At 36.3% G+C, this 9,404-nt stretch overlaps 1 long non-coding RNA gene across 1 annotated transcript; it reads left to right on the forward strand.

Moving 5' to 3' along the window:
- Positions 1-5,471: 5,471 nt before the first annotated feature.
- On the forward strand, positions 5,472-8,321 carry LOC137042002 (uncharacterized). The gene is made up of 4 exons (XR_010898201.1): positions 5,472-5,977; positions 6,468-6,560; positions 7,088-7,209; positions 7,919-8,321. It is a non-coding gene; the product is annotated as an uncharacterized lncRNA (long non-coding RNA).
- The last annotated feature ends 1,083 nt before the right edge of the window (positions 8,322-9,404 follow it).

A 9,404-nucleotide genomic window follows, 5' to 3' on the forward strand; every position in this document is an offset into this window, starting at 1 on the left:
GTTTGAGACTCTCCGAAAGTTAGGGAAGCTTAAGAGAGGGACGTAAATTGTTGGGAGTTTTTTTGGGGTCAAATCTTTTACATGAGTCTTTGCATGATGATTATACGATTTTGATAATGAGCAATTGATCAATGAAGAAAGGGGGTTCCCAATGTTCTCCCTTCTCTTAATGTAAATATTGTGGTGGGAGAATGGCAAGATGATGATGTCTTTTGTCTTTTAAAACCCCTAAGCTTGGACTTTTTGAGGAAGTAGGGAGAAAAGCCCTTTATATTTCCTGTTTGAAGGCATCTAATGCTAATCTTTTGAATGAACTTCCTTCAACAAAATCGACAGATTTTTTTTGGGACTGTTTCTTCCCCTAGAGGATGCTGGACGTCCTTATACAAATGCCCAATTGTTAAAAGAACGGGCGACCTTCAGTAATTGTACATGGGGCAAAAGCCACAAACAGATACGTGGTGCACATCGATCCTGCTGTAGGGGTGACTTGTCCCTTCTGTACAGACATAAAAACTTTTTTTGTGTGTGTGTGCAGTGTGCTTGGCTAAATGTTTTTTTTTTTTTTCATTTTTATCTCAATGATTTATTGAAATTGGTGAAGCTTTCTCATTCGAAATGTTTATATATGGGCCAAAGTATACAGAAAAAAAGAAAAAAATCAGCCGATTTTTGTTGGATTTATTGTCTGGTATAGTAAAACTGGCTATTTGGAAATCTAAAAAAGAAAAAATAATTGTCAGGGCAGGGTTCTCTGGATGTTTTGGACATTCTCAACGGCTTGGTGGCGGCTCGGCTTAGAATAGAACATGCATATAATAAAATGGTTAAATCTGTGGAATGTTTTATGTACATTCGGGGGATAAATTAGGTCCTTTTTAGAGAAGATGAACATGATTAATTGAAATGTCCCCTTTTTGCATAACCAAAAAAACTGAATAGAAACTATAGCAAATGTTCTTGTAATTTTTGTTTTAAAAAAGCTGGGTTGATCCAGTCAGATTGTATTTGACAACACTTTTGCATTGGTCTTTTGCAGCAGCCTCTTAAACAGAGAGAAAAAAAAAAGTCTGAAGTGGAAGTGTTAAAGATCTACTGCATCTAAACTATAGCCAATGGATGTATATCTACCTCTCAAACCAATAGAAAAACAGCATTGATTCAAACGTGCTTGGGAGGCTAATAAAAATCTTAACTCTGAACATGTCACTTTAATTGAGTAAAACCATAAACCAGTGTTTGTTCTGGTCTCGGTCCTTAAAACGATACAAGTATATCTGTGGAAGCGAGCCTACTCACTAGCCACAAATGTGCCTTGCCAGCAGTTATATAAAATGAATTATGGTACAGAAATCGATATGTGATCCATCTATGAGTTAAAGTGCTGGTTTGTGTCCCAGGCTGCCCACGCCAGTGACTGAAACCTGGCCTGGACTAAACTAGATCTGCTCGAGATTCATTCTCTCAGTCTTTATTTTTCTCACATCTGAAGAAATTTAACCTGATTCCTCATTGCTAATTTGCTGTCAAGAGCTCAGTGGAGTGAAAGATTATTACCAAATACAGTTTAAATTTCAATTAGTTACTTTAATTGAATTACTTTAATATCTCATAAAATGTCTCCGGAAGAAGTGTGGCTGGGCAAACAGAGGGAGTGAAGACACATAATAGCTGGCATTGAGACTGTGGCACACGGGGTGCTTTCAGACTCGCCTAAATGCTGGATGGGAAACAATATGTTGTGACGTGAACACAATACATGTGCAACAGGCCAAGAGCCCGTGGGCATTAGGAATTGCCAGACTCTGCCAAAATGGTCTTTCAGTGTAACCTGCTGGGGGGAAAAAAACACACTCTTTGTTTTTTTTGTTGTGGTTTTTTTTCTGTAAAGATAAAGACTGTATTTGCAGTCTTCTTGAGTATGTACTTCACTCAAAAAAAATATAGGTTGGATTTACTTAATTTTTTTATATCAACAGGTTCCACGTAATTGCGTTATGTTGAATTGAATTAACATTGTTTATTTCGGTAAATTTAATTTTTTTTAATTCAATGCCATTTAGTTAAATCAGGTTAACATTCTTAATTTTGTCCAAAACTATTACGTTTAATTACTCTGAAAAAAAAAAGTAATCCAGTTTAATTGATTATTTTATTTAGTTAACTGCTTTTTTTAATTTTATTTTTACAACATTTACAAATTATTTTTATTTTCAAGATTGTTTTGGCTAGATGATTTTGTTACATCCATGGCATGCCCAAAGTCGTTGTTTTTTATTATTATTAAAACAACTTTAATTGTTATTAGCAGATCCTTACCCCAAGCATATGCTCTTACTTCACCACAATGGTAACGTTTAAAAACACTAACATAACACAAAGTTTTACATACCAACATAACAAAACATTAAACATTAAAAAGTGTCTCCATTTTCTCATCTCGTTAGAAATGCAGGAAATAGCACTTTATTTAAACATTTACTCAGCTCATTTGCAAAGCATGATGGGAAGTGAAAGTCCTGTTTGATTGGGCTACTTGATTGAAACATGTTATTTCAAAATAAAAACATCAAGTTATGTCAAAAGCCCCATTCGCACGGGACTAGTATTATCTAGGGGCCTCTGGTGATTTGTAATAATTGCAGAGAATGTCTGTGATCTTAATCCCGTGCGAATCGGCCATGTCTGTAATTTGTAAAGTAAAAATTCCCCCGCAAATGACCTACAATATTTCACAGAACACCGAGGTCCTGTGATAATAGTAGTCCCGTGCCAATCGACATCTCTGTGATTTGACCAGGATTAGGAGATTTTATATAATTTTTGCAAGCTTTTTTTCTTCCTGTGAGCATTTCTATCTTTATCTTTCACGAAGAATTAAGTTTGCATTCATAATGCGCACCGTTATGAATTCCCTTGCAGCCGCGCCCGCACGGATTATACTTTCACTTTAGAATGATTATCAATTTGGGAGTAATCTGATTGAATGGTGTGTTTAATATTAACGTCAATACTGTTCTTAATGAAGAACAGTAACAGAACAGTACAGTACAATGACAAGCTTGTTTAAGGCGCTACATTTAGTTTTGAAACTGAATCTTCCGCCGTATACTCCTGCCGCTGGTCTGAGCTCAGTTCATGGCGTCTGTTCGCTAACTGAACGAAAAAAAAATTTATTTATTAGGCTAATGTAAAATAATTAAAACGATATCGATGCCTGTTTATGATTTCATACAGCTATCTATAACGAAGTCTTGACATCATATCCGGGAGAAGTCAGTAAATTCGAGTAAAATCACAGGCTTGCTTATCCCGTGAGAATGCGCAATGCAAAACTCAGATGTGGGGGAGTCATTTCTAAATCACAGACGTCCCTAGATAATACTAATCCCGTGCGAATAATGCTAAAGAGTAACAGTTTAAGTCAGTTTAACATGAATCAATTACATTTGAACCAGAAACCTGATATAATGATGTTAAATCAAGATGAATTGCTTAAATAAAATGAACAGCATCATTAGTTCATTTTTGTGTTGGTTGGAAGCATTTTTGAAGAAGTCGATTTCAAATTTCAATTTCATCCTCCCCGTCCAATCAATAGCCGCTTTTCAACTGTCGGGTCAGTGCAAGCCAGGGCTATAAAAAACAAACAAACAAACAAACAAACAAAAAAACGTGCTGTGCGAAGCCAATAGCCTCGGACCACAAGGTCAAAATCAAAATCAGTATCCTGCAGCGCTACCCTAAACCTTGCCCTTGACACCCAGAATTTCACCAGCATGGGGAATCTAGGTGAATGAAAACTAACTAGATGCAAAATGAATATGACAGACTTAAGACTCCAGCATTGATATTTAACCAGTGATGTACAATATAAATGTTACAGTGACAGTCATTTATTAACTTGTGTCAGGAGTGCACATCAAATGTTGATGCAATATCAAATGAGCATTTCTATTATTTCTTTCCATTAAATTATGCAATCTAAGGAGGTATGAGCGATCTGTCTCATCTCTATCCTTTCAGCCAGAGAAACAGAGGGAGGTCACGGACACAAAACAGATGATAAACATCTCAATAAGTATTATATCTCAGAAACAATTAGCGGTCTAATTGTTCCTGCTGTGATTTAATGCATTGTTAGCTAACTGCATGATTTGTAGGCCTATATGTACATTTCTGAAATACATTTCTTGGACACTGTCCCTTCTGATCAGAGATATGCTTTGAAATTATTTTTATTATTTAATTGAACTTTTTATCTCACAATTGCGCGTTTAAATTTCGCAATTCTGAGAAAAAAAGTCCCTGATTTCTGATCACACTCAAAAAAATGACTTGAATTTACTTTAAAAATATGTGGCAAGTGGTTGCACGCAACTATATTGAGCAATTTTTACAAATAACAATTTAGTTATATGAACAAAAAAAATTTAAGTAAAGCTGGTACAATTTCTTTGAGAAAAAACAAACCATTTGAATTTGTCACTGTTACATAATATGTATATGTGCCGTTTACTTAAAGGGTTACTTCAGCGATTAGCATATGGCTTTGTATCAGTAGAAACCCTGGAGTATATTCAAATGATTGAGCTTTCCCCTCTCATATCTCCCTGAGACAAGAGATTTATGCATTTTATTTCTGGAAAAATTCCTCCTATGATGCAAATTGACGATTTTTGCATCATAGGAGGAATGTTTGCCCAAAGGCTAAAGACTACAGCCAGCAGAGGGAGCCATTTCCGCATGTTTTGAATCCGCGCATGGGGGATGGGAGATAACACTCGGCTTGCAGGGAGAGCTCAGCTGGCAGGCACTCATTTAAACGGAGCTATGGTGTGCAATGTAAGTCTTTTAACTTCTCAAATTAATTTCTATGAAAGTTAAGCTTGTAAAGGCATGAACTGAAAAGCGCCAGACTGAACTCGCGTTGTGAATGTATGCCGCGAGTGTGATCGCGATTACCTCAGCTCTCATCACTCCTGCAGTCAGTGCTCAGTGCTGTGATACTCGCGCGGCGACTCACTCATTATATTGAACAGACACGTTCAGTTTTTAGTAGTGTCTTCTCTAACTCAGTCACTGTAATCAAGTTGGTGGCGTTGGGAATGGCCTCACAGGGCAGCGAAGCATTCTGGGAATTGTAGTCTTTCATCCCCATGGGACAAAAATACATTTTCTGTCTTTTCTCAGTCTAGAAGACACCAAATTCAAAAATAATTTCACATTTCTACTGCATTGATGACGCAGTTTAAATACAGATTCATCTTCCCAGCGCTGAACAACACAGTCTCACCCCTACTCGTCAAATGTTGCCGAACGGTCAAGGGACCCTGACGTCAGCTGTTGACGCACAGGGTACCCCTAAATCGGCATTTTTCGACGTACTGGGTAATCCACTGATTTCAATGAGAAACCTAGGACGTCATAAACAGACGTGTTGGGCATGTGAATGTTATCGTTATGATGGAATATATTGGGTTATAATTTTTACATTATGACATGTTGGAGTGTGATTCTCAATTTAATCAGCCAGCACAATTGTATTTACATTTATTTACGCTATGATACACGTTTGAAACAGCAGTCAAACCCCACCCCGCCCTAAACCTACCCATTTGCGTATTATATGATATAAAACACAGACTGTAACAGACAACAGGCACACTTTATTGAAAAAGTCCAACTATTCCGAGGCCAAACGATTGAATTGTGTGAAGAAAAGACCCAAAAGCAATCACCGTCTCTATCCGCGCCGCGCGCCGCGCGCCGCGCGCGCCCCGGCGTCACACTGAAGACGCCACAGGTAGACCCCTCGGCGTCACGCGATGGACGAACTGGGAACCCAATTGCTTTCAGTGGGAAACCTTTGGCGTCAACATTAGACGGCAATTCTATCGGTATGAAATCGCGCTGAAGAAGTCTCATTCAGAACACATCGCGATGTTTGGCATCAGATCACGTGTGCCACATGTTGGTGAGTAGTCATACATATTATGTCCTAATATTTGATATAAAGTATTTTCTGCTTGTCGTTATCAATCATGTTCAGTCACTGCATTGTATCTGTCATCATCTCCACTGAGGCTTTGCATTTCTTTGCTTTCTAAATAAACACACCTTGCTAATAGGGTGATTAAACACTGTCACGTGACGTGCTATAGACCTTTAAACATTTGTTAATATTTAATAATAATTACTAGTGTAGTTCCAACGTGGCATTTGTAGTAGAAGCACATTAAAAAAAAAAAAAAAAAAAATACACTTGTCATGCGTTTACCACAGTATTGGTAGTTTTAATGTGATATTTGTTGTAAATAAACAGTAGCCACAACAATTACCATGCTTTAAATGCATTTTAATGTAAAATCCAAATATTGTTATTTAAATAGTATACTTTATAATGCTATATATTATATATTATGACTTTTTTCTCTCTTTCTTTTTTTTTTTTTTTACCTGAAAAGACCAAAAGGGCCTCTCGGACTCAGTCAACCCATTCTTGTTTGTGGAGAAGTAACGGAGAAAACCAAAAGCTGCAACAGCAAATATTTGTAATGGTATGTATGTGTTGGTTTGAACCCTTTATCAAACATTTTATTTAGCATTTGTTGTTACTTATTCTTACAAATCCCATATCTCAATCAGTAAGAACATATTCCCGAAGTCTTAATAATTCACAAGATTTAACAAGTTGTCAAATTCATATGATTCTCGTACATATAGCTCTGAAAAAAATGAAGAGACCACTTAACATGGATTTCTAAATGTTAAGTGGTCTCTTAATTTTTTTTCCAGAGCTGTATTTGTATATGAAGAGTTCAGATGCAAAAGCCTCAAAAAGCCACTTCGGTCACATGACATCAGATATTCAATTATTTTTTCTTAATCAGATCACTTGCACTGTTTATAACGTCCCGTTTGCATGTAAATAATTTATGTGATCACAAAATCAAGTGCGTTATCTACATTTTCAAACAAATTCTTATGATATAGCTTGCTATTACATACTTTTAACTGTCTTAATTTATATGTTTTAAAAACAATAGTATTTGCACAGAGTAAATGATACTTTCTTGTTTTACAGAAGAGAAGAAAGACCAGACCTTATATCGAAGCAAGCTAAGAAAATAAGTCCTTTGTTTAGGGTGAGGAAGGAAGATGGACATCTTGTGCCCGAAGAAGACAGAAAAGTGCGCAAGTCCATTGGTATGTCTTGTATTGAAGCAATGCTGTAATATGTAGTACAAAATTTGATGTTGATCTGTCAAAGGACTATTCATTTCAACAGTGATCATTCTCTCTACTCTGATAAAATACGTACCATTATTCATGTCTAAATATTTTAATAACTCCTAAAATAAGCAAATGAGGTTCTGTATCTTGGATTTATTTAAAATGGTAAATATTTGTTTTCCCTTTTTGATACAATTATTATTACACTTTTGGCCTTCAGTTCTTAAAAACTGCACCATCTTTTTGTCTTAGATAAAAGTAGACAAGTGTGGGAAAAAGCATTTAGTTGTTATAAACTCCATGTATTTCTCCATTGTTTTGTAGACCATGGATGGTTCTGGGTAGCTTTAGAAGATAATGAGTTGGGACATATTAGGAATCAAATAGTAAATGTTCTTTGAAATATCTGGTTAGTTCTTTCTAAAAGATCTACTGTTTAAAAGGTTGCTGTTGATATGGGTAAATTAGTTTTTGTTCAGTACTTGGCTAATATTATGGGCTGAAATATTATACATAATGCTTCAATGTGTATATTATTTTATGTACTGACTGCTGCTTTGTAAATTTAAATCAGGAATTGGCATTTCTGCCCATTTTGAGGTGGAGAGTTTACTGAAGAACATAGGTTAACCTGACTGTACATTAAACTTAATATGAATTGTGTTTGTTGTTTTACTTTTAGACCAGGACTGGAGAACGCCGGATTATACGACTTCTTCCTCTGGTTGAGAAAAGGCTACACAACATCAGTGATCACATCATCTGTACATTGATTATACTGTAGGGTACAAGTGGGCGAACTGTTTAGAAGAAGAAGAACATGAACATGATAGAGGGAAGAGACAGAAACCAGTCTAGTTGTAATAATGAATCATTATTTTCCAACACTATATCAAATCTGTTTTCTGTATCATAGTTGACTGGATGGGATTATGTGGCACTCATTTGTGTGGCTTCAGCAGCTGTGAATGGATTAATATGATGTTAATGTGTTTTTTAAAACCCATTTTTATTTATCTTGAATCTTATTTGACTTTATTCTACTTTATCAACTGTATACTGTATCCTCCAATAAAGTGTTGAGTGATAAAGTATGGTGAGTATTGTGTATGGTGTTTGGTACAGTAAATACACATTCAACAAGTTTATTTAGGTTATCTAATTAATTACCAAGAATATTTTTTACTTGAGAAGTAAACATTTTTTATCTGGTTATATTATATTTGGTACAATGCTCCAAAAAGTTGTATATACTTGCATGCTGTGACAAGTATGTCAGTTTTCAGTGAAATAAAGGGAAGGATTACAAACACTTCAAGCTTAACTGAAGATGATCCATGTTGATCATTCTGGTACATCTACTACTGCAATAAAAATTAAAGCATGCACATTTTCGATGCCAGGTACGTGAAGAGGGTGTAGATGAAATTGTGACAATGTCTCTTGTTATTTTACTTAAAGGGTTACTTCAGCGATTAGCATATGGCTTTGTATCAGTAGAAACCCTGGAGAATATTTAAATTATTGTGCTTTCCCCCCTCATATCTCCCTGAGACGAGAGATTTATGCATTTTATTTCTGGAAAAATTCCTCCTATGATGCAAAATGACGATTTTTGCATCATAGGAGGAATGTTTGCCCAAAGGCTAAAGACTACAGCCAGCAGAGGGAGCTATTTCCGCATGTTTTGAATCCGCGCATGGGGGATGGGAGATAACAGTCAGCTGGCAGGGAGAGCTCAGCTTGCAGACAGGATCATTTAAACGGAGCTATGGTGAGCAATGTAAGTCTTTTAACTTCTCAAATTAATTTCTATGAAAGTTAAGCTTGAAAAGGCATGAACTGAAACGCGCCAGACTGAACTCCTGTGTGAATGTATGCCGCGAGTGTAGTCGCGATTACCTCAGCTCTCATCACTCCTGCAGTTAGTGCTCAGTGCTGTGATACTCGCGCGGTGACTCACTCATTATATTGAACAGACACGTTCAGTTTTTAATTGTAGTGTCTTCTCTAACTCAGTCACAGTAATGACGTTGGTGGTGTTGGGAATGGCCTCACAGGGCAGCGAAGCATTCTGGGAATTGTAGTCTTTCATCCCCATGGGACAAAAATACATTTTCTGTCTTTTCTCAGTCTAGAAGACACCAAATTCAAAAATAATTTCACAT

The sequence above is a fragment of the Pseudorasbora parva genome, chromosome 15, assembly GCF_024679245.1.
Source record: "Pseudorasbora parva isolate DD20220531a chromosome 15, ASM2467924v1, whole genome shotgun sequence".
NCBI lineage: Eukaryota > Metazoa > Chordata > Actinopteri > Cypriniformes > Gobionidae > Pseudorasbora > Pseudorasbora parva.